At 39.1% G+C, this 25,970-nt stretch overlaps 1 protein-coding gene across 1 annotated transcript in view; it reads left to right on the forward strand.

Annotated features, from left to right (window-relative positions):
• Positions 1–25,970, forward strand: part of SUSD3 (sushi domain containing 3) — a 234,593-nt gene that overhangs the window by 27,143 nt on the left and 181,480 nt on the right. The gene's annotated exons all lie outside the window — the stretch shown is intronic.

The following is a 25,970-nucleotide window of genomic DNA, read 5'->3' on the forward strand; positions in this document are numbered from 1 at the left end:
TCTCATCCAATTCTTTCTCAGTCAATGAGTAGCTGGGTGAAGGTGGTGCAGGGAGGTGTGGAACTTTAGATTTGTCAGGGTCTGATTCAGCTGGAAGATTTGTCACTTTTATGTCTGGTGAGTGACTTTTGTTAGATGGATCTCCAACCAGGGCAGAAACAAGGTAATGTGCAGGATTTCCAGGAGGTGTTTTTGCAGAGTTCCCCAATGTGGTAGATGCAGAAACAGAGGTAGTGGCATGGGTAGTGGATGTTGTTGAAGTTGTACTGCCAACAACTATCTGTTTCAAATCAGGTACCATTTCTTGAAGCGTGTTAGAAACGGTTGTTTGTAGAATAGATGTATTCTCAGTAGCTGGATCCTCTCCAGGGGTATCTTTAAGTTTGCTAGTGGAAGAATAATTTGTTCCCTTAACATCATAGTCCATTTTAAACTTGGCTGTATCTCGACTTGATCCTCTAGGGGGTCTTACTGGACACCCTGTGATGCGGTGACCAGTTCCCCCACAATAGAAACAGAGGTTAAGTTGTCTTCGCCGAATTTTCTCTTCTTCTGTTAAGGGTTCTTTAACCCCTTAATGACTGAGGACGTGCAGGGTACGTCCTCAGAAAAAAGGCAGTTAACGCCTGAGGACGTACCCTGCACGTCCTCGGTGTGGAAAGCAGCTGGAAGCGATCCTGCTCGCTTCCAGCTGCTTTCCGGTTATTGCAGTGATGCCTCGATATGGAGGCATCCTGCAATAACCTTCTACGGCCATCCGATGCAGAGAGAGCCACTCTGTGGCCCTCTCTGCACCGGACATCGATGGCCGGTATCGTTGGTGGGTGGGAGCCGGTGTGGGAGGTGGGTGGCGGCCATCGATGGCCCTGGTCATGTGGAGGGGGGCGGGATCGTGGGCGGGGGAGTCCGGGGGCGCGCGCGGGCGCGCGCACGTGCACGAGGGGGGGGGGGGGGGGGCGCGTGCACTGGGAGGGAGCGGGTGGGAACCGCTACACTACAGAAAAATGTGTCCCAAAACAAAATAAAAGTGGGACTTAGAATGTAAAAAAAAACCTTAGGAGTCATTTAGGTGGTGGGGGTTGGTCCGTGGGGGACCGTGGGGTGCCCTGCAAAAAAAATAAAAAAAAATAAAAAAATAAACATTTGTTTGTGTGCAAACTGGGTACTGGCAGACAGCTGCCAGTACCCAAGATGGCCCCCAATAAGGCAGAGGGGGAGGCTTAGAGAGCTGTTTTGGGGGGATCAGGGAGGTTGGGGGCTAAGGGGGGATCCTAAACACAGCATATGTAAATATGCTTTTTTTTTTCTTTTAGAAAAAAACAAAAAAAAACTTTTATTTTAGTACTGGCAGACTTTCTGCCAGTACTTAAGATGGCGGGGACAATTGTGGGGTGGGGGAGGGAAGGGAGCTGTTTGGGAGGGATCAGGGGGTGGGATGTGTCAGGTGGGAGGCTGATATCTACACTAAAGCTAAAATTAACCCTGCAAGCTCCCTACAAACTACCTAATTAACCCCTTCACTGCTAGCCATAATACACGTGTGATGCGCAGCAGCATTTAGCGACTTTCTAATTACCAAAAAGCAACGCCAAAGTCATATATGTCTGCTATTTCTGAACAAAGGACATCCCAGAGAAGCATTTACAACCATTTGTGCCATAATTGCACAAGCTGTTTGTAAATAATTTCAGTGAGAAACCTAAAATTGTGAAAAAATTAACGTTTTTTTTTTATTTGATCGCATTTGGCGGTGAAATGGTGGCATGAAATATACCAAAATGGGCCTAGATCAATACTTGGGGTTGTCTACTACACTACACTAAAGCTAAAATTAACCCTAGAAGCTCCCTACATGCTCCCTAATTAACCCCTTCACTGCTGGGCATAATACACGTATTGTGCGCAGTGGCATTTAGCAGCCTTCTAATTACCAAAAAGCAAAGCCAAAGCCATATATGTCTGCTATTTCTGAACAAAGGGTATCCCAGAGAAGCATTTACAACCATTTATGCTATAATTACATAAGTTGTTTGTAAATAATTTCAGTGAGAAACCTAAAGTTTGTGAAAAAAATTGTGAAAAAGTGAACAATTTTCTTTATTTGATCGCATTTGGCGGTGAAATGGTGGCATGAAATATACCAAAATGGGCCTAGATCAATACTTTGGGATGTCTTCTAAAAAAAAATATATACATGTCAATGGATATTCAGGGATTCCTGAAAGATATTAGTGTTCCAATGTAACTAGCGCTAATTTTGAAAAAAAGTGGTTTTGAAATAGCAAAGTGCTACTTGTATTTATGGCCCTATAACTTGCAAAAAAAGCAAAGAACATGTAAACATTGGGTATTTCTAAACTCAGGACAAAATTTAGAAACTATTTAGCATGGGTGTTTTTTGGTGGTTGTAGATGTGTAACAGATTTTGGGGGTCAAAGTTAGAAAAAGTGTGTTTTTTTCCATTTTTTCCTCATATTTTATAATTTTTTTTATAGTAAATTATAAGATATGATGAAAATAATGGTATCTTTAGAAAGTCCATTTAATGGCGATAAAAACGGTATATAATATGTGTGGGTACAGTAAATGAGTAAGAGGAAAATTACAGCTAAACACAAACACCTCAAAAATGTAAAAATAGCCTTGGTCCCAAACGGACAGAAAATGGAAAAGTGCTGCGGTCATTAAGGGGTTAAAACCTTTCCTTGTTTGGGAGGTAACTTCAGACAAGGTTTTGGTTGGGAGAGATAACATTTCCATCAGCTCCATGAAGTTAATCAGTATGTCCTTAATAAACTTTAACACTTATTCCAATACAGCAATAATCCCAGAGGGCTCTCTTTTAAGGTCTTCACATTCTGTCATGTTCTGTCTCAGGATATCATGTGAGAGCCTCATTGTCTGGAACAGTTGCTTTAAAGGAAGATTAGTAGAAGCCATACTGGTTGAAAATGATAACAAATTTATTTAAACAACAAAATACTTTGTTTAAGCAATTACTTGCAGAATATTTAAATATGCTACTCAGGTATGTTAAGGCCACATACAGCAGGAGTGAAAATAAAGAAAACTAGTAAGCAGAGATGCAGATTCAAAAAGGAAAGTCTTTCTCCTGGTAATAACTGAAATGTAAGATTTGCACAAGGCAGAAAACAACTTGTAAACTGGTAACAGGTTTAAAGGTAAAGTCTTTCTCCTGGTAATTGCTGAGTGCAGGAATTGCACAAGGCAGGAAACAGACTTGTTAACTGGTAACAGGTGTAAAGGTAAAGTCTTTCTCCTTGTTATAGCTGAGTGCAGGAATTGCACAAGGCAGGAAACAAACTTGTGAACTGGTAACAGGTTTAAAGGTAAAGTCTTTCTCCTGGTTATAGCTGAGTGCAGGAATTGCACAAGGCAGGAAACAAACTTGTGAACTGGTGACAGGTTTAAAGGTAAAGTCTTTCTCCTGCTTATAGCTGAGTGCAGGAATTGCACAAGGCAGGATACAAACTTGTGAACTGGTAACAGGTTTAAAGGTAAAGTCTTTCTCCTGGTTAAAGCTGAGTGCAGGAATTGCACAAGGCAGGAAACAAACTTGTGAACTGGTAACAGTTTTAAAGGTAAAGTCTTTCTCCTGGTTATAGCTGAGTGCAGGAATTGCACAAGGCAGGAAACAAACTTGTGAACTGGTAACAGGTTTAAAGGTAAAGTCTTTCTCCTGGCAATAGCTGAGTACAGGGAATGCATAAAGCAGGAAACAAACTTGTAGATTGGTAACAGGTTTAAAGGTAAAGGCTTTCTCCTGGTAATACCTTGTAAACAGGTGCAAAGGTGAAATCTTTCTCCAAAGAAGTACAGGAAACAGGTTCTGACTTGACAAAACAGATCCAATGTGAAGACAAAACTGCAGACTAAAAGCCATCCTTAAATAGGGAGGTTTTGCACAGGGTTGGTTCTGATTAATTCCAGAATTGAGAACACCTGTGTGTTGCACAGGTGTAATAACAAGTAAGGCAAATAGTTATTTATCAGATCTTTTAAGATCCATGCTATTGCTAGAACTGGCTGTGGCTCAACATGTAAGCAAACAGAAAATGCAACCACAGACCCACAGGTTCAAATCCCCACACAGCCATTCTTAGCAGAATGCCTCCCAGACCTTTTCTTTTTCTTTTTAGTCTGGAGGGTTGGTTCATGACACCCCTGAAGATCTTCCTACCTTATCTTCACCATGCCAGGTTCACCGATCCGTCCTCCGAAGTCTTGATCCAAGCCTCCGAAGTCTTCATCCAAGCCCAAGCGGGGGCTGGCGATCCATAATCCGGCTGAAGTCTTCTATCAAGCGGCGGCTGAAGAGGTCCAGAAGAGGCTCCAAAGTCTTCATCCTATCCGGGAAGAAGAGGAGATCCGGACCGGCAACCATCTTGATCCAACGGGCATCTTCTATCTTCATCCGATGACGAACGGCTCCATCTTGAAGACCTCCGGCGCGGATCCATCCTCTTCTTCCGACGTCCAACTGAAGAATGAAGGTTCCTTTAAGGGACGTCATCCAAGATGGCGTCCCTCGAATTCCGATTGGCTGATAGGATTCTATCAGCCAATCTGAATTAAGGTAGGAAAATTCTGATTGGCTGATGGAATCAGCCAATCAGATTCAAGTTCAATCCGATTGGCTGATTGGATCAGCCAATCAGATTGAGCTCGCATTCTATTGACTGTTCCGATCAGGTAGGAAGATCTTCAGGGGCTTAGTGTTAGCTTTATTTAAGGGGGGTTTGGGTTAGATTAGGGGTATGTGGGTGTTGGGTTGTAATGTTGGGGGGGGGGTATTGTATGTTTTTTTTTACAGGCAAAAGAGCTGAATTATTTGGGGCATGCCCCGCAAATGGCCCTTTTCAGGGCTGGTAAGGTAAAAGAGCTTTGAACTTTTTTAATTTAGAATAGGGTAGGGCATTTTTTTTATTTTGGGGGTCTTTGTTATTTTATTAGGGGACTTAGAGTAAGTGTAATTAGTTTAAAATTGTTGTAATATTTTTCTAATGTTTGTAAATATTTTTTTATTTTTTGTAACTTAGTTCTTTTTTATTTTTTGTACTTTAGTTAGTTTATTTAATTGTAGTTATTTGTAGGTATTGTATTTAATTAATTTATTGATAGTGTAGTGTTAGGTTTAATTGTAACTTAGGTTAGGATTTATTTTACAGGTAATTTTGTAATTATTTTAACTAGGTAGCTATTAAATAGTTCTTAACTATTTAATAGCTATTGTACCTGGTTAAAATAAATACAAAGTTGCCTGTAAAATAAATATAAATCCTAAAATAGCTACAATATAATTATTCGTTATATTGTAGCTATATTAGGGTTTATTTTACAGGTAAGTATTTAGTTTAAAATAGGAATAATTTATTTAATAATAGTTCATTTATTTTGTTAGATTTAAATTATATTTAACATAGGGGGGTGTTAGTGTTAGGGTTAGACTTAGCTTTAGGGGTTAATCCATTTATTAGAGTAGCGGTGAGGTCCGGTAGGCAGATTAGGGGTTAATAATTGAAGTTAGGTGTCGGCGATGTTAGGGAGGGCAGATTAGGGGTTAATACTATTTCTTATAGGGTTATTGAGGCGGGAGTGAGGCGGATTAGGGTAGTAGCGGTGAGGTCCGGTCGGCAGATTAGGGGTTAATTATTGTAGGTAGCTGGCGGCGACGTTGTGGGGGGCAGATTAGGGGTTAATAAATATAATATAGGGGTCAGCGGTGTTAGGGGCAGCAGATTAGGGGTACATAGGGATAACGTAGGTTGCGGCAGTGTACGGAGCGGCAGATTAGGGGTTAATAATATAATGCAGGGGTCAGCGATAGCGGCGGCGGCAGAATAGGGGTTAATAAGTGTAAGGTTAGGGGTGTTTAGACTCGGGGTACATGTTAGGGTGTTAGGTGCAGACTTAGGAAGTGTTTCCCCATAGGAAACAATGGGGCCGCGTTAGGAGCTGAACGCTGCTTTTTTTTCAGCTCAAACTGTCCCATTGTTTCCTATGGGGGAATCGTGCACGAGCACGTTTTTGAAGCTGGCCGCGTCCGTATGCTGGTATTGAGAGTTGCAGTGGCAGTAAATATGCTATACGCTCCTTTTTTGGAGCCTAACGCAGCCCTTCTGTGAACTCTAAATACCAGCAGTATTTAAAAGGTGCGGCCAGAAAAAAGCATGCGTAGCTAACTCACCCCTTCTAACGCAAAACTCCAAATCTAGGCCAGAGTTTTTCATTTTAAACAACTTTCCAATTTACTTGTATGATCTAATTTGCTTCATTCTGTTGGTATCCTTTGTTGAACAGCATACCTATAGGCTTAGGAACAGCAATACACTACTGGAAGCTAGCTACTGATTGGTAGTGGCACTTTATAGCCTCTTGTCATTGGCTTTCACAATGGATTCAGCTAGCTCCCAGTAGTGCATTACAAAGGATATCAAAAGAATGAAGCAAATTTGATTAATGAAGTAAATTGTAATAGTTCCGTTTTAGGTTTCCCGGTAGAGAAAGTAAAACATTAAGCATTAGCTTCCAAAACAAGATCTTTCTGTAAATTGCAAGATGATTAGAAGCTATGATTTCATTTTAGCTATCGTTCTAACATTTTTAATTGATCTTTTTGTATGCAAAAATATTTGATGTGTGCAATTGCTCTTTTACATGGATTATAGAAAGTGTTTCCGGATTTAAATAATATATTAATATTTATATTTATTCTTCCCTTTTCCTTTGTTATGTGTTTAGTTTTTGTCTACTTGTTTTTCTCTTTGTATTGTACAAGGGACATATGTTATTCTTTGGTTCATATATTCACATAACACAATTTAATAGCTCATGTCGTGCAGATATTATGTCCACAATATTCATTGTCAAGCTAAGGTCAGTCAGCAAATGAAGCAGTTAAGACATCACAAGGGTAATTTTATTATGATAAAATTGACCTTTTTCTGTTAGACATAGATCATTTTATTAGATAAAATTGCTTAACTGCTATGTAACATTTTTTTTCCAAACAGAACCACATTGTTAACAATTTAATTGAAGTGTTCTGTAAAGCTTTATGGTGGATCACTGTTTTTTTACTAAGAAAAAATAGGCATTGAAATTACACAATATTATAGCATATAACACGCAGTTCAGAATGGCACAATTATATTTAAATGTGTAAAAAAGAAAAAAAAATTATCAGTGTATTAAGATATTATTGTGCATTTAACATCTTACCATAATACATTTATGATATTTTGGGCCAGACGTTCAAAGGATCGTCAGCTCTACGAGAAATTTTCACTTAGTACCGTCAGTCTTGCAATCTGTCTGCCGGGATAAATGTTATAAGAAAAGTGGGTTGACCCTCACTGTTCGGAAGAGTGACAATGAGGACTATTTATCATAGGTCTTGCGGACCTGATCCAACAGTGCGGATCAGGTCCGAAAGACCTCGCTGATTGCGGAGAGCAATATGCTCTCCGTATTCAGCATTGCACCAGCAGCTCACAAGAGCTGCTGGTGCAACGCCGCCCCCTGCAGACTCACGGCCAATCGGCCACCAGCAGGGAGGTGTCAATCAACCCGATCATACTCGATCGGGTTGAATTCCGGTGATTCCTGTCCGCCTCATCAGAGCAGGCGGACAGGGTTATGGAGCAGCAGTCTTTAGACCGCTGCTACATAACTGCTGTTTCTGGCGAGCCTGCAGGCTCGCCAGAAACATGGGGCGTCAAGCTCCATTCGGAGCTTGATAGGCCCCAATGTGTCTTCCACAGGAATGTATACAGGGAGTACAGAATTATTAGGCAAGTTGTATTTTTGAGGATTAATTTTATTATTGAACAACAACTATATTCTCAATGAACCCAAAAAACTCATTAATATCAAAGCTGAATATTTTTGGAAGTAGTTTTTAGTTTGTTTTTAGTTTTAGCTATTTTAGGGTGATATCTGTGTGTGCAGGTGACTATTACTGTGCATAATTATTAGGCAACTTAACAAAAAACAAATATATACCCATTTCAATTATTTATTTTTACCAGTGAAACCAATATAACATCTCAACATTCACAAATATACATTTCTGACATTCAAAAACCAAACAAAAACAAATCAGTGACCAATATAGCCACCTTTCTTTGCAAGGACACTCAAAAGCCTGCCATCCATGGATTCTGTCAGTGTTTTGATCTGTTCACCATCAACATTGCGTGCAGCAGCAACCACAGCCTCCCAGACACTGTTCAGAGAGGTGTACTGTTTTCCCTCCTTGTAAATCTCACATTTGATGATGGACCACAGGTTCTCAATGGGGTTCAGATCAGCTGAACAAGGAGGCCATGTCATTAGATGTTCTTCTTTTATACCCTTTCTTGCCAGCCACGCTGTGGAGTACTTGGACGCGTGTGATGGAGCATTGTCCTGCATGAAAATCATGTTTTTCTTGAAGGATGCAGACTTCTTCCTGTACCACTGCTTGAAGAAGGTGTCTTCCAGAAACTGGCAGTAGGACTGGGAGTTGAGTTTGACTCCATCCTCAACCCGAAAAGGCCCCACAAGCTCATCTTTGATGATACCAGCCCAAACTAGTACTCCACCTCCACCTTGCTGGCATCTGAGTCGGACTGGAGCTCTCTGCCCTTTACCAATCCAGCCACGGGCCCATCCATCTGGCCCATCAAGACTCACTCTCATTTCATCAGTCCATAAAACCTTAGAAAAATCAGTCTTGAGATATTTCTTGGCCCAGTCTTGACATTTCAGCTTGTGTGTCTTGTTCAGTGGTGGTCGTCTTTCAGCCTTTCTTACCTTGGCCATGTCTCTGAGTATTGCACACCTTGTGCTTTTGGGCACTCCAGTGATGTTGCAGCTCTGAAATATGGCCAAACTGGTGGCAAGTGGCATCTTGGCAGCTGCACGCTTGACTTTTCTCAGTTCATGGGCAGTTATTTTGCGCCTTGGTTTTTCCACACGCTTCTTGCGACCCTGTTGACTATTTTGAATGAAACGCTTGATTGTTCGATGATCACGCTTCAGAAGCTTTGCAATTTTAAGAGTGCTGCATCCCTCTGCAAGATACCTCACTATTTTTGACTTTTCTGAGCCTGTCAAGTCCTTCTTTTGACCCATTTTGCCAAAGGAAAGGAAGTTGCCTAATAATTATGCACACCTGATATAGGGTGTTGATGTCATTAGACCACACCCCTTCTCATTACAGAGATGCACATCACCTAATATGCTTAATTGGTAGTAGGCTTTCGAGCCTATACAGCTTGGAGTAAGACAACATGCATAAAGAGGATGATGTGGTCAAAATACTCATTTGCCTAATAATTCTGCACTCCCTGTAGAGATTACTGTCTGTTCAACAATCTACCCACTTCACCAGTGAATGGGGATCTCGGCAGTTTGGCGAGGAATGTTTTCAAAGCATATTTATACAGCATAGAAGGTGCGTTCAGTAAATATAAAAGATGGTTTCTGTTTAGTAGACATGTGCAGTAGCGAATAATTGTTTGTTTGTTGTTGTTTTTTAGAACATTAGAAACTCACAGTGATGTTCCCCATTATAATATGGGTTACTCTATGGACTGGCTGTTATGTATGTGATCACCATTTAATGGTTAATAAAGAACAACAAAAAAACATAATAATATACCTATATGAGCTGGGAGGTTGTGGATATATTGTACATGTGTATGCAGTTTTTATATGTATTTATTAAACTGTAAAAAAGTATATTATGTTTTTTACATAAGTTCATTATTTAAATGACTTTTTTGTTATGTAATAGTGCGTTTTTTAAACATTACACTATGTAAAACGTGTTTTTAAATTATTTTTTCTTTTAACTGTGTTTTTATAGCCACTACAATTGTATTCTGTACTTTATGTGATCTGTACCAAACAAACGTTATAAATTAGTAACACGTTTATTACAGTGCAGCATCAATATTAGAAGTAAACCCGTTCAGTACAGTGTAAATTTACTTTGATATATTTCTAATATTGCCGTTGCACTGAACCAAATATGTTCTATTTTAAAAACATACCATGCAATTGCAATATTAGAAATACATCAACATAAGTTTACACTGTATTGAAAGGGTTTACTTCTAATATTGCGTCCTCACTGCAACAAACGTGTTATTAATATATAAAATGTTTAGTACAGTGCAGTAAAAAGAAAACATGCCAAAGGTTAAAAACACATTTATTTATAAACTTAAAGGGATAGTCTACACCAGAATTTTTATTGTTTTAAAAGATAGATAATCCCTTTATTACCCATTCCCTAGTTTTGCATAACCAACACAGTTATATAAATATGCCTTTTACCTCTGTGATTATCTTGTATCTAACGCTCTGCAAACTGCACTCTTATTTCAGTTCTTTTGACAGACTTGCATTTTAGCCAATCAGTGCTGGCTCATAGGAACTCCACATGCATGAGCACAGTGTTATATATATGACACACATGAACTAACACCCCCTAGTGGTGAAGAACTGTCAAAATGCCCGAGAGAAAAGGCGGCCTTCAAGGGCTTAGATATTAGCATATGAACCTCTTAGGTTTAGCTTTCAACTAAGAATACCAAGAGAACAAAGCAAAATTGGTGATACAAGTAAATATGGAAAATTGTTTAAAATTACATGACCTATCTGAATCATGAAAGTTTATTTTGGACTAGACTGTCCGTTTAAAATACATAGCACTAGATTCCAAGTGGATCGGTAAAGTTACCGTGCGCAATATTTCAATAGCTTGTGCTCATATTACAAGTTGAAAGTAAACGAGTACCACTGAGCGCAATCTAAATTTGCATTTGTCGGTTTAGCGCAAGTGAAGGCCTCACATAAAGGGTCAGGGCTTTAAAAAAGTTGCACCAAACACAAAGTAAATACATTAAAATAAAGTATTATACTTGTATTTACACCGTCTAATAAACGTTATTCATACCAATATTAAAGGGACAGTAAAGTTCAGAATAAATACTAGACCAGAGTGGGAGCAAGCTACATTTAGTCCAATAGCGAGACCGGGCATGCTGTGACTAGCCAGTAAGCCCGCAAAGCGTTTTGGATATCCAAGACCCGCTCAGAAGAACCTGAAGCAACTTTACACTTCAAAATCTGGAAATACTTTTAATTTTTGAAGTTACCGCTAAAATAATGTTATATAATTCTGCGCTGTGTGCAGAATTATATAGTGCAGAATTATATAACATTATTCTGAACGTTTACTGTCCCTTTAATAAAAAAAAGTTATAAGGAATAAAAGGTATATGGTATATGACAAGGTATTTGAATGGAAATGGCTATAATCTAGCCCATAGTATACTATTTTACTGTATAATACATATATAACAGATTGTATACTATTGGCAAGACTGTCTTCTAACAGTGATTTCCTCCCTTTAGAACATTTCACTGGCATTGTTGATTTGAATATGGATACTTAAAAAGCTATATTGTGACAATACTTACAACATCAGGCCCTTAGTAACTCTATGGAAAGATTTGACATCTGAAGAGGGGATGAAAGGGGGGGGGGGGGGGACAAACGCCCTCCTGGAATTTTGCACAGACCTTCAAGTGTAAGCACAAGTTTGAATCACTTTTGATTCCAATGAAGCATCATATTTAAAAACCTGGATGTAGACAGTGCTTTCAAATTAGAAAAAGGTAGTAATCCTACAAAAATGTGTTGTACTACCAGCAAATCTGTGTTGAAGCAACTTTTTCCAAACAGTGTATCTCCCATGACGTGTGGCACACCCGGAGCAAACTAGGTACATACTTCAGTGTTCTCCACAGAAAATGTTGCCAGCCTGGTGGCATTATAAAGTAGCCGGGTGGCATTATGAAGTAGCCGGGTAGGGGCAGTGTAATATTTTCTAATATATCATTTTCTGCTATCCAAAGCACAAAGTAATTGCATAATTTAACATAAATGTATTTAATGATAATGTGTGCAAGAGAAATTAAACATTTTAAATAGAGGCTAATTTTATCTTAATATTGGCTAAAATTTTAACCGGGTGGTCATTAAAATCAGCCGGGTGGTGCACCCACTAAAAAGATCTTGTGGTGAACACTCTATTGCATGCAGGGGCACACTGACAACACAAAGGATTCCTGGATAAAAGGAGGTAAATGATCCTTTGACCTCAATCAATATCAGTTTGTTTTCAAGGAAGACTTTGTAAGTTAAAAACCACAATGATCTTATCAATTTGTGCTGTATAAGATAAGTAGGATGTGAAATTAGATATTAAAGGAATACTTCTCGAACAAGGAACATTTCTGGAGCACTTATTAATAAAATTATTGTCTCCCTAGTTTTTAAAGATGTCATTTTTTAATATCAAATTCCAGTTTGCTAGTGTAGTTAAAGTCTTGTCAAGAAGTTTGTCCTTAAGATATTTTTAGAATTATTTAGCAAACCATCGCCTAGATTTAGAGTTCTGCGTTAGCCGTCAAAACCAGCGTTAGGGGGTCTTGGCTGAAGTGAGCGTTAGAAATCTAACGACAATACTCCAGCCGCAGAGAAAAGCCAGGAGTTAAGAGCTTTCTGGGCTAACGCCGGTTCATAAAGCTCTTAACTACTGTGCTCTAAAGTACACTAACACCCATAAACTACCTATGTACCCCTAAACCAACGCCCCCTCACATCGCCGCCACTCAAATACATTTTTTTAACCCCTAATCTGCCAACCGCACACCGCCGCAACCTACATTATCCCTATATACCCCTAATCTGCTGCCCCTAACACCGCCGACCCCCTATATTATATTTATTAACCCCTAATCTGCCGCTCCCAACGTCGCCGCCGCCTACCTACAATTTCTATCTGCCGACCGGACTTCACCGCTACTATAATAAAGTTATTAACCCCTAATCCGCCTCACTCCGCCTCAAAAACCCTATAATAAATAGTATTAACCCCTAATCTGCCCTCCCTAACATCGTTGACACCTAACTTCAAGTATTAACCCCTAATCTGCCCTCCCTAACATCGCTGACACCTAACTTCAAGTATTAACCCCTAATCTGCCGACCGGACCTCGCCGCTACTCTAATAAATGTATTAACCCTTAAAGCTAAGTCTAACCCTAACACCCCCCTAAGTTAAATATAATTTTTATCTAACGAAATAAAATAAATCTTATTAAATAAATTATTCCTATTTAAAGCTAAATACTTAGCTGTACAATAAACCCTAATATAGCTACAATATAACTAATAATTATATTGTAGCTATTTTAGGATTAATATTTATTTTACAGGCAACTTTGTATTTATTTTAACCAGGTACAATAGCTATTAAATAGTTAATAACTATTTAATAGCTACCTAGTTAAAATAATTACAAAATTACCTGTAAAATAAATCCTAACCTAAGTTACAATTAAACCTAACACTACATTATTAATAAATTAATTACATACAAATACCTACAAATAAATACAATTAAATAAACTAACTAAAGTACAAAAAATAAAAAAAGAACTAAGTTACAAAAAATAAAAAAATAATTTACAAACATTATAAAAATATTACAACAATTTAAGCTAATTACACCTACTCTAAGCCCCCTAATAAAATAACAAAGCCTCCCAAAATAAAAAAATTCCCTACCCTATTCTAAAAAAAAAAATAGAAAAGATCTTTTACCTTACCAGCCCTTAAAATGGCTTTTTGCGGGGCATGCCCCAAAGAATTCTGCTCTTTTGCCTGTAAAAAAAAAACATACAATACCCCCAACATTACAACCCACCACCCACATACCCCTAATCTAACCCAAACCCCCCTTAAATAAACCTAACACTAAGCCCCTGAAGATCTTCCTACCTTATCTTCACCACGCCGGGTATCACTGATCCATCCAGAAGAGGGTCCGAAGTCTTCCTCCTATCCGGGCGATGTCTTCATCCAAGCGGGGGCTGAAGAGGTCCATAATCCATCTGAAGTCTTCATCCAAGCGGGGGCTGAAGAGGTCCATCATCCGGCTGAAGTCTTCTATCAAGCGGCATCTTCAATCTTCTTTCTTCCGGCTCCATCTTTATCCCGCCGACGTGGAACATCCATCCTGGCCGATGACTTCCCGATGAATGACGGTTCCTTTAAGGGACGTCATTCCATCAGCCAATCAGAATTTTCCTACCTTAATTCCGATTGGCTGATAGAATCCTATCAGCCAATCGGAATTCGAGGGATGCCATCTTGGATGACGCCCCTTAAAGGAACCGTCATTCATCGCGGGAAGTCGTCGGCCAGGATGGATGTTCCGCGTCGGCGGGATGAAGATGGAGCCAGAAGAAAGAAGATGCCGCTTGATAGAAGACTTCAGCCGGATGATGGACCTCTTCAGCCCCCGCTTGGATGAAGACTTCAGCCAGATGATGGACCTCTTCAGCCCCCGCTTGGATGAAGACTTCAGCCGGATGATGGACCTCTTCAGCCCCCGCTTGGATGAAGACATTGCCTGGATAGGATGAAGGCTTCGGACCCTCTTCTGGACGGATCGGTGATACACGGCATGGTGAAGATAAGGTAGGAAGATCTTCAGGGGCTTAGTGTTAGGTTTATTTAAGGGGGGTTTGGGTTAGATTAGGGGTATGTGGGTGGTGGGTTGTAATGTTGGGGGGGTATTGTATGTTTTTTTTTACAGGCAAAAGATAAGAATTCTTTGGGGCATGCCCCGCAAAGGCCCTTTTAAGGGATGGTAAGGTAAAAAGAGCTTTTCAATTTTTATTTTAGAATAGGGTAGGGCATTTTTTTATTTTGGGGGGCTTTGTTATTTTATTAGGGGGCTTAGAGTAGGTGTAATTAGCTTAAAATTGTTGTAATATTTTTATAATGTTTCTAAATTATTTTTTTATTTTTTGTAACTTAGTTCTTTTTTTATTTTTTGTACTTTAGTTAGTTTATTTAATTGTATTTATTTGTAGGTATTTGTATGTAATTAATTTATTGATAGTGTAGTGTTAGGTTTAATTATAACTTAGATTAGGATTTATTTTACAGGTAATTTTGTAATTATTTTAACTAGGTAGCTTTTAAATAGTTATTAACTATTTAATAGCTATTGTACCTGGTTAAAATAAATACAAAGTTGCCTGTAAAATAAATATTAATCCTAAAATAGCTACAATATAATTATTAGTTATATTGTAGCTATATTAGGGTTTATTTTACAGTTAAGTATTTAGCTTTAAATAGGAATAATTTATTTAATAAGATTTATTTTATTTTGTTAGATAAAAATTATATTTAACTTAAGGGGGTGTTAGGGTTAGGGTTAGACTTAGGTTTAGGGGTTAATACATTTATTAGAGTAGCGGCGAGGTCCGGTCAGCAGATTAGGGGTTAATACTTGAAGTTAGGTGTCGGCGATGGTAGGGAGGGCAGATTAGGGATTAATACTATTTATTATAGGGTTTTTGAGGCGGGAGTGAGGCGGATTAGGGGTTAATAACTTTAATATAGTAGCGGTGAGGTCCGGTCGGCAGATTAGGGGTTAATAATTGTAGGTAGGTGGCGGCGACGTTGGGGGCGGCAGATTAGGGGTTAATAAATATAATATAGGGGTCGGCGGTGTTAGGGGCAGCAGATTAGGGGTACATAGGGATAACGTAGGTTGTGGCGGTGTACGGAGCGGTAGATTAGGTGTTAATAATAAGATGCAGGGGTCAGCAATAGCGGGGGCGGCAGATTAGGGGTTAATAAGTATAAGGTTAGGGGTGTTTAGACTCGGGGTTCATATCAGGGTGTTAGGTGCAGACTTGGGAAGTGTTTCCCCATAGGAAACAATGGGGCTGTGTTAGGAGCTGAACGCTGCTTTTTTGCAGGTGTTAGATTTTTTTTCAGCTCAAACGGCCCCATTGTTTCCTATGGGGGAATCGTGCACGAGCACGTTTTTGAAGTTGGCCGCGTCCGTAAGCACCGCTGGTATTGAGAGTTGCAGTGGTGGTAAATTATGCTCTACCCTCCCTTTTTGGAGCCTAACGTAGCCCTTCTGAGAACTCTCAATACCAGTGGTATTTAAAAGGTGCGGGGGGAAAAAAGCATGCGTAGCTAACGCACCCCTTTGGCCGCAGAACTCTAAATCTGGCCGAGTGTTTGTAATTGCTCAAAAAATCCTTTCTGGGAATTAACCAATCAAAAAATATTATAATAGAGTAATGGTGTGTGTGGCAGACTCCACCTGCTTTGTGGATCCTCTTCCTAGTGCTCCAGACCTCCCAACTGTCCCTATTTGAGAAGGAAGTTATGAGTTCTGTCCCTATAGGATTTTTCTTAGCCCCTCCCACAGACCACCCTGACACGCCCATGATCCCACCCAATATCTATCCATGACAAGCCCCTCCCAATATGGCCATGCCCACAAAAACAGGGACAACCTACCTCAACATCCTGAGTCCCTAAAACCTAACCAGAAATGTCAAGAGGTATGACTCTCTCACCAAAGATAAAGGTACAAATGAAAATAGTACTACTCGTATAGAGATACCACTAATTGGTCCACTCCTAATATATGGTTTGTAGACAACCCATAGTAAAGAGGGAAGGCTAATCTATATAGGGATGACACAAACAACTTATAACACTCTAGGAACTCATCATCCCTGTCAGCCCACTTAAACTATTACAAAAAACATGTATGCATGTACAATAATTTTTATTTGTCCCAAAATATCATTTTATTAAACTTATTTAGTTTGCCCTCAAATGACAGTTGCCTAGATTTACCATCACTTAATGGATCTGTGAAGCCTAATAAGGAGACAACATATGTGCAAGGTCCCTTGCAACATTAATTTATTTTTATTTCTGTGTCACCTCAAGACTCCATTAGTGCTCTTAAAGATATAAAATTACAATAATGAGAACATCAGAAGGAAATTTAAGCAATATTTTACAGTTTGTGCCACCAAATACCTAAGAAGATTAAGAGGATAACATCAAAGAAAGATTAAGAAAGTGTTGGGGTGCCAGGAATCAGACTGAGACGAGAAGTGCAAAAATAATCACACCTTTATTAATAACAAAAAAATAATACAAAATCCACAAGTCAAATAACAAGCCAGGAGTCAAAACCAGAGCTGGTAGTCAGACGAGCCGAGTCAGGAGCCAAAGCGAATAGTCAGACGAGCCGGAATCAGGAACAAGGAAAACAGCAGAGTCAGGAACAAGCTAGGGATCAGGAACCAGGAAGGACGTCAGGCAGCCAGGTAATACACAGGAACTCTCACAAACAGGTCTGAGACAACGCAAAGGCAAAGCATACTGAACAGAGGCCCTTTAAATAATAAGTGATAACATCACAATTCTGAGACTGCATCCTGTCTCACACAGATGATGCACACTGGTCTGGCCATAAAAGGAAGTGCAGGAAATGAGCAGCATCCCCCACAATGCACCATAGTCAGCAAGAGAGATGAGTAAAATGGCTGCCAGCAGCACATGGCAAACAAAACAGGGAAAAAACCCTGACAGTACCCTCCCCTCAATGACCCCTCCCCCGCGGGAGGACAAAAGGCTTATTGGGGAAAAGGGCATGGAAGGCACGGAGGAGGGCGGGAGGAGGGAACCCAAGAACGGTCCTCCGGACTGTAGCCCCTCCAGTGAACCAAATACTAAAAAGTACACAAGTCAAATAACAAGCCAGGAGTCAAAACCAGACCTGGTAGTCAGACGAGCCGAGTCAGGAGCCAAAGCGAATAGTCAGATGAGCCGGAATCAGGAACAAGGAAAACAGCAGAATCAGGAACAAGCCAGGGATCAGGAACCAGGAAGGACGTCAGACAGCCAGGTAATACACAGGAACTCTCACAAACAGGTCTGAGACAACGCAAAGGCAAAGCATACTGAACCCAGAGGTCCTTTAAATAATAAGTGATGACAACACAATTCTGAGACTGCATCCTGTCTCACACAGATGATACACACCAGTCTGGCCATAATAGGAAGTGCAGGAAATGAGCAGCATCCCCCACAATGCACCATAGTCAGCAAGAGAGGTGAGTAAAATGGCTGCCAGCAGCACATGGCAAACAAAACAGGGAAGAAACCCTGACAGAATGTAAGTCCGAAGAAAGATACAAAACTACGGCTAGATTACGAGTTGTGCGTTAGGGTAAAAAAGCAGCGTTAAGAGGTCCTAACGCTGCTTTTTTTATGCACGCTTGAAGGTTTAGGTGTACCGCACACTTCTTTGGCCTTACCGCAAAACGACTTACATAAACTTCGTAAAGTCTTTCTTCTATGGGACTTTCATAGCGCCGGTATTACGAGTCTGTCCTGGAAGGCCAAAAAGTGAGCGGTACACCCTACCCCGTCAAGATCCCTAACGCATTTAAAAGTCAGTAGTTATGAGTTATGGTACAACGCCGTAACATAAAACTCACAACTAAGGTGCTATAAAGTACACTACCACCAATAAACTACCTATTAACCCCTAAACCGAGGCCCTCCCGCATCGCAAATACTAAAATAAAATTATTAACCCCTAATCTGCCGCTTCAGACATCGCCGCCACCTAAATTATATTTATGAACCCCTAATCTGCTGCCCCCAACATCGCCGACACCTACATTATATTTATTAACCCCTAATCTGCCGCCCCCAATGTCGCCGCAACCTACCTACACTTTTTCACCCCAAATCTGCCGCCCCCAACGTCGCTGCCACTATAATAAACATATTAACCCCTAAACCGCTGCACTCCCGCCTCGCAAACATTAGTTAAATATTATTAACCCCTAATCTGCCGTCCCTAACATCGCTGCCACCTACCTACATTTATTAACCCCTAATCTACCCCCCCTACGTCGCCGCCACTATATTAAAGTTATAACCCTAAGTCTAACCCTAACACCCCCTAACTTAAATATAATTACAATAAATCTAAATAAATATTCCTATCATTAAATAAATGTTTATTATTCAAAACTAAATACTTACCTGTAAAATAAACCCTACTCTAGCTACAATATAACTAATTGTTACATTGTAGCTAGCTTAGGGTTTATTTTTATTTTACAAGCAAGTTTTTTTTTGTTTTTTTTTAACTAGGTAGAATAGTTATTAACTATTTAATAACTACCTAGCTAAAATAAATACAAAAGTACCTGTAAAATAAAACCTAACCTAAGTTACAATAACAGCCAACACTACACTATAATTAAATACATTAACTAAATTAAATACAATTAACTAAATTAAATTAAATTAGCTAAAGTACAAAAACAAACAAACACTAAATTACAGAAAATAATAAACAAATTACAGATATTTAAACTAATTACACCTAATCTAATAGCCCTATTAAAATAAAAAAAAGCCCCCCCAAAATAAAAAAAAACCTAGCCTAAACTAAACTACCAATAGCCCTTAAAAGGGCCTTTTGCTGGGCATTGCCCCAAAGTAATCAGCTCTTTTACCTGTAGAAAAAAATACAAACAACCCCCCAACAGTAAAACCCACCACCCACACAACCAACCATCTAAAAAAACCTAAGCTCCCCATTGCCCTGAAAAGGGCATTTGGATGGGCATTGCCCTTAAAAGGGCAGTTAGCTCTTTTACAGGCCCAAAGTCCCTAACCTAAAAATAAAACCCACCAAATACACCCTTAAAAAAACCTAACACTAACCCCCTGAAGATCGACTTACCGGGAGACGTCTTCATCCAAGCCGGGCCAAAGTCCTCAACGAAACCGGGAGAAGTCTTTATCCAAACCGGGCGAAGTGGTCCTCCAGACGGGCAGAAGTCTTCATCCAGACGGCATCTTCTATCTTCATCCATCCGGCGCGGAGCGGGTCCATCTTCAAGACATCCGACGCGGAGCATCCTCTTCTTCTGACGACTAAAGACGAATGAAGGTACCTTTAAGTGACGTCATCCAAGATGGTGTCCCTTAGATTCCGATTGGCTGATTGAATTCTATCAGCCAATCGGAATTAAGGTAGAAAAAATAGAAGTTCAATCCTATTGGCTGATCCAATAAGCCAATAGGATTGAGCTCGCATTCTATTGGCTGATTGGTGTTAGGGTTAGGGTTAGACTTAGGTTTAGGGGTTATTAACTTTCATATAGTGGCGGCAACATTGGGGCGGCAGATTAGGGGTTAATAAATGTAGGTAGGTGGCGGCGATGTTAGGGACGGCAGATTAGGGTTTAATAATATTTAACTAATGTTTGCAATGTGGGAGTGCGGCGGTTTAGGGGTTAATATGTTTATTATAGTGGCGACGTTGGGGGCGGCAGATTAGGGGTTAAAAAGTGTAGGTAGGTTGCGACGACATTGGGGGCGGCAGATTAGGGGTTAATAAATATAATGTAGGTGTCGGCGATGTTGGGGGCAGCAGATTAGGGGTTCATAAGTATAATGTATGTTGCGGCGGTGTCCGGAGCGGAAGATTGGGGGTTAATAATATAATGCAGGTGTCGGCAATGTCGGGGGCAGCAGATTAGGGGTTAATAAGTGTAAGATTAGGGGTGTTTAGACTCAGGGTTCATGTTAGGGTGTTAGGTGTAGACATAAATTTTAGTTCCCCATAGGAATCAATGGGGCTGCGTTAAGGAGTTTTAAGCTGCTTTTTTGCAGGTGTTAGACTTTTTTTCAGCCGGCTCTCCCCGTTGATTCCTATAGGGAAATCGTGCACGAGCACATACGACCAGCTCACCGCTGACTTAAGCAGCGCTGGTGTTGGAGTGCGGTAATGAGCAAAATTTTGATCAACGCTCACTTCTTGTCTTTTAACGTCGGGTTTCTGAAAACTCGTAATACCAGCGCTGCAGGTAAGTGAGCGTTGAGAGAAAACTGCTCGTTAGCACCGCATAGCCTCTAACGCAAAACTCGTAATCTGGGCCCTAATTTGCTATTTATTTTTACCTGCAGCAATAATTCTGTGTCATGCTACTAACAGACACAAGCAGTCTACACACCCTGATTGAGAATTGTTACACTAAATTAAATTGTAAAACTGAAGGCACAGGGAGCTCCCAATTAGATTGGATGATTAGATGATCTCCTTTTGACATTCTGTCTATTAAACATTCTTATTCTACAGTGAGATAAAATCTGTGTAATACAGTATTCAGTGGACTGTGAACAATCTTTTCTTTAGAGTTTATGTTTTGTGTGTAATGTAACAGTTTTTTTGTTTTTTTTAAATCTTGAGTTTTCATTCCATATTGTGGGCGAGATTACGAGTGGTGCCCTATTTATTGCTTTATTGCTTGTGCATTAACTTTGCTAGAAGTAAGCTTTCTACGCACGTCAGGTACTGCTCATATAACAAGTTGAAAGTAAAATGTTTTTGCTTGCATGCTAACCCAATGCACGAAAAAAGCCAAACTTAGGCTTCAATGGAGCGAGCAAACTTGATCGCATTTATTCAGGAGCACTAACCCAACATAAAATATTAATGGGACACTGAACCCAAATTTTTTTCTTTCGTGATTCAGATAGAGCATGCAATTTTAAGCAACTTTCTAATTTACTCCTATTATCAAATGTTCTTCATTCTCTTGGTATCTGTATTTGAAAAGCAAGAATGTAAGTTTAGATGCCGGCTCATTTTTGGTAAACAAAACAACCTGGGTTGTCCTTGCTGATTGGACAGCACCAATAAACTAGTGCTGTCCATGGTCCTCAACCAAAAATTGTCTGGCTCCTTAGCTTAGATGCCTTCTTTTTCAAATAAAGATAGCAAGAGAACGAAGAAAAATTGGTAATAGGAGTAATTAGAAAGTTGCCTAAAATTGCATGCTCTATCTAAATCATAAATGAAAAAATTTGGGTTTCACATTCAAATATTCTTCACATAGAAGAATATGTTCTGTTTATTTATAAATACATATTTATTTTTATATATATATATATATATATATATATATATATATATATATATATATATATCATGTCTTATAGATGATTATATATAGGTATAGATATATACATATATATATATATATAAAATTATTAACACTAAGGAGAAAGTGCGTTGACCAAAATGGACCCACACCAAAGTTCCCTTTGTCCAGCACCAGAGTATAAGGTCACCTCTAAACTATTACATTAGATGAAAGAGAGCTTGTACTGAAGCAACCAAATATAACACACATAAAAAACTGAACAAATCTCATAACACCTAAAAATAGGTTATAATTATATACTAAGTGATACTTTATTTCCACCTAAGAATAAACAGATAAATAGTACGCACGTGGGCCCACTTATAAAAATAAATTAGAAGATCTTCAGATAATGGAACTATGTTGCCAAAAAGTCCAGTTCTTAATATAAGCAATATATGCATTCAACATATGGATAATAGTCTCTGTTTGTCAAATATCTGATAAATCTTGAGGCAATATTAAATGTTCTTTTCTTTTATCCAGAGTGGGAGAAAATTCCAAGGCTAGTCACTCACGGGTAATAGTTCAAATTATATACAGGGACTAAGTTCATTCAAGAGTTTAGCACAAGTGGATATATTTATATACAGAGTGATTTTTAGCATCCCCAGGGTATTGCGGCCATACCTCATAGGAACGCCTACCTCACCAGGTAACCACATATATCTATGTTATAAGCTTTATAATGCAGTTTGTTTATCCTGGGCCTCCCTTTATTGTAGTTAATCTTGACGGCTTTCTTCTATATCCACATCGGAAACAGCCATGGCAACGCCATCTGTTCCTCCTGTAGTCTCTGAAGTCCTGTAAAGTTCTCCTCCATGAGTGTGCCTGTGTCTCAACCACTTCTGTGTATCCGGTGAACGTGAATAGAGGGTACAGCTGTAACCCTCTCACAAATTGATTTCTGCTAGCAACACGCGTTTCACCCTCATTGGTGTGTGGTTTCAGGGCTTCATCCAGCTTGATTCTGATTAGTCAGATATCCGACTTTTAAGCTGTTATGTTACTCCACCCATGTGGGTGAAATAATAATAGAATCATACGCCTAGATTTAGAGTTTTGCGGCCAAAGGGGTGCGTTAGCTACGCTGGCTTTTTTCTGGCCGCACCTTTTAAATACCGCTGGTATTTAGAGTTCACAGAATGGCTGCGTTAGGCTCCAAAAAAGGAGCGTAGAGCATATTTACCGCAACTTCAACTCTCGATACCAGCGGTGCTTACGGACGCGGCCAGCTTCAAAAACGTACTTGTGCACGATTTCCCCATAGAAAACAATGGGGCTGTTTGAGCTGAAAAAAAAACTAACACCTGCAAAAAAGCCACGTTCAGCCCCTAACGTAGCCCCATTGTTTGCTATGGGGAAACACTTCCTACGTCTGCACCTAACACTCTAACATGTACCCCGAGTCTAAACACCCCTAACCTTACACTTATTAACCCCTATTCTGTCGCCCCCCTATCACTGACACCTGCATTTTTTTTAACCCCTAATCTGCCGCTCAGTAAACCGCCGCTACTTACATTATCCCTATGTACCCCTAATCTGCTGCCCCTAACACCGCCGACCCCTATATTATATTTATTAACCCCTAATCTGCCCCCCACAATGTCGCCTCCACCTGCCTACACTTATTAACCCCTAATCTGCCGAGCGGACCGCACCGCTATTATAATAAAGTTATTAACCCCTAATCCGCCTCACTCCCGCCTCAATAACCCTATAATAAATAGTATTAACCCCTAATCTGCCCTCCCTAACATCGCCGACACCAAACTTCAAACATTAACCCCTAATCTGCCGACTGGAGCTCACCACTATTCTAATAAATGTATTAACCCCTAAAGCTAAGTCTAACCCTAACACTAACATCCCCCTAAGTTAAATATAATTTAAATCTAACGAAATAAATTAACTCTTATTAAATAAATTATTCCTATTTAAAGCTAAATACTTACCTGTAAAATAAACCCTAAAATAGCTACAATATAAATTATAATTATATTATAGCTATTTTAGGATTTATATTTATTTTACAGGTAACTTTGTATTTATTTTAACCAGGTACAATAGCTATTAAATAGTTAAGAACTATTTAATAGCTAAAATAGTTAAAATAATTACAAAATTACCTGTAAAATAAATCTTAACCTAAGTTACAATTAAACCTAACACTACACTATCAATAAATAAATTAAATAAAATACCTACAATTACCTACAATTAAACCTAACACTACACTATCAATATATTAATTAAATACAATACCTACAAATAACTACAATTAAATAAACTAACTAAAGTACAAAAAATAAAAAAGAACTAAGTTACAAAAAATAAAAAAATATTTACAAACATTAGAAAAATATTACAACAATTTTAAACTAATTACACCTACTCTAAGCCCCCTAATGAAATTACAAAGCCCCCCAAAATAAAAAAATGCCCTACCCTATTCTAAATTACAAAAGTTCAAAGCTCTTTTACCTTACCAGCCCTGAACAGGGCCCTTTGAAGAAATTCAGCTCTTTTGCCTGTAAAAAAACACATACAATACCCCCCCCCCAACATTACAACCCACCACCCAGGAAATTATTCCTATTTAAAGCTAAATACTTACCTGTAAAATAAACCCTAATATAGCTACAATATAAATTATAATTATATTATAGCTATTTTAGGATTTATATTTATTTTACAGGTAACTTTGTATTTATTTTAACCAGGTACAATAGCTATTAAATAGTTAAGAACTATTTAATAGCTAAAATAGTTAAAATAATTACAAAATTACCTGTAAAATAAATCCTAACCTAAGTTACAATTAAACCTAACACTACACTATCAATAAATAAATTAAATTAAATACCTACAATTACCTACAATTAAACCTAACACTACACTATCAATATATTAATTAAATACAATACCTACAAATAACTACAATTAAATAAACTAACTAAAGTACAAAAAATAAAAAAGAACTAAGTTACAAAAAAATAAAAAAATATTTACAAACATTAGAAAAATATTACAACAATTTTAAACTAATTACACCTACTCTAAGCCCCCTAATGAAATTAAAAAAGCCCCCCAAAATAAAAAAATGCCCTACCCTATTCTAAATTACAAAAGTTCAAAGCTCTTTTACCTTACCAGCCCTGAACAGGGCCCTTTGAAGAAATTCAGCTCTTTTGCCTGTAAAAAAACACATACAATACCCCCCCCAACATTACAACCCACCACCCACATACCCCTAATCTAACCCTAAACTTTTGTAATTTAGAATAAATAGTTAATAGTTAATTTATTTAGTTAGATTTAAATTATATTTAATTTAGGGGGGTGTTAGGGTTAGACTTAGCTTTAGGGGTTAATCCATTTATTACAGTAGCGGCGAGATTCGGTCGGCAGATTAGGGGTTAATAATTGAAGTTAGGTGTCGGAGATGTTAGGGAGGGCAGATTAGGGGTTAATACTATTTATTATAGGGTTATTGAGGCGGGAGTGAGGTGGATTAGGGGTTAATAACTTTATTATAGTAGCGGTGCGGTCCGCTCGGCAGATTAGGGGTTAATAAGTGTAGGCAGGTGGAGGCGACGTTGAGGGGGGCAGATTAGGGGTTAATAAATATAATATAGGGGTTGGCGGTGTTAGGGGCAGCAGATTAGGGGTACATAAGGATAACGTAGGTAGCGGCGCTTTGCGGTCGGCAGATTAGGGGTTAATTATTGTAGGTAGCTGGCGGCGACGTTGTGGGGGGCAGGTTAGGGGTCAATAAATATAATATAGGGGTCGGCGGTGTTAGGGGCAGCAGATTAGGGGTACATAAGTATAACGTAGGTGGCGGTCGGCAGATTAGGGGTTAAAAAATTTTAATAGAGTGGCGGCGATGTGGGGGGACCTCGGTTTAGGGGTACATAGGTAGTTTATGGGTGTTAGTGTACTTAAGAGCACAGTAGTTAAGAGCTTTATAAACCGGCGTTAGCCCAGAAAGCTCTTAACTACTGACTTTTTTCTGCGGCTGGAGT

The sequence above is a fragment of the Bombina bombina genome, chromosome 7 (genome assembly GCF_027579735.1).
Source record: "Bombina bombina isolate aBomBom1 chromosome 7, aBomBom1.pri, whole genome shotgun sequence".
Classification (NCBI taxonomy): Eukaryota; Metazoa; Chordata; class Amphibia; order Anura; family Bombinatoridae; genus Bombina; species Bombina bombina.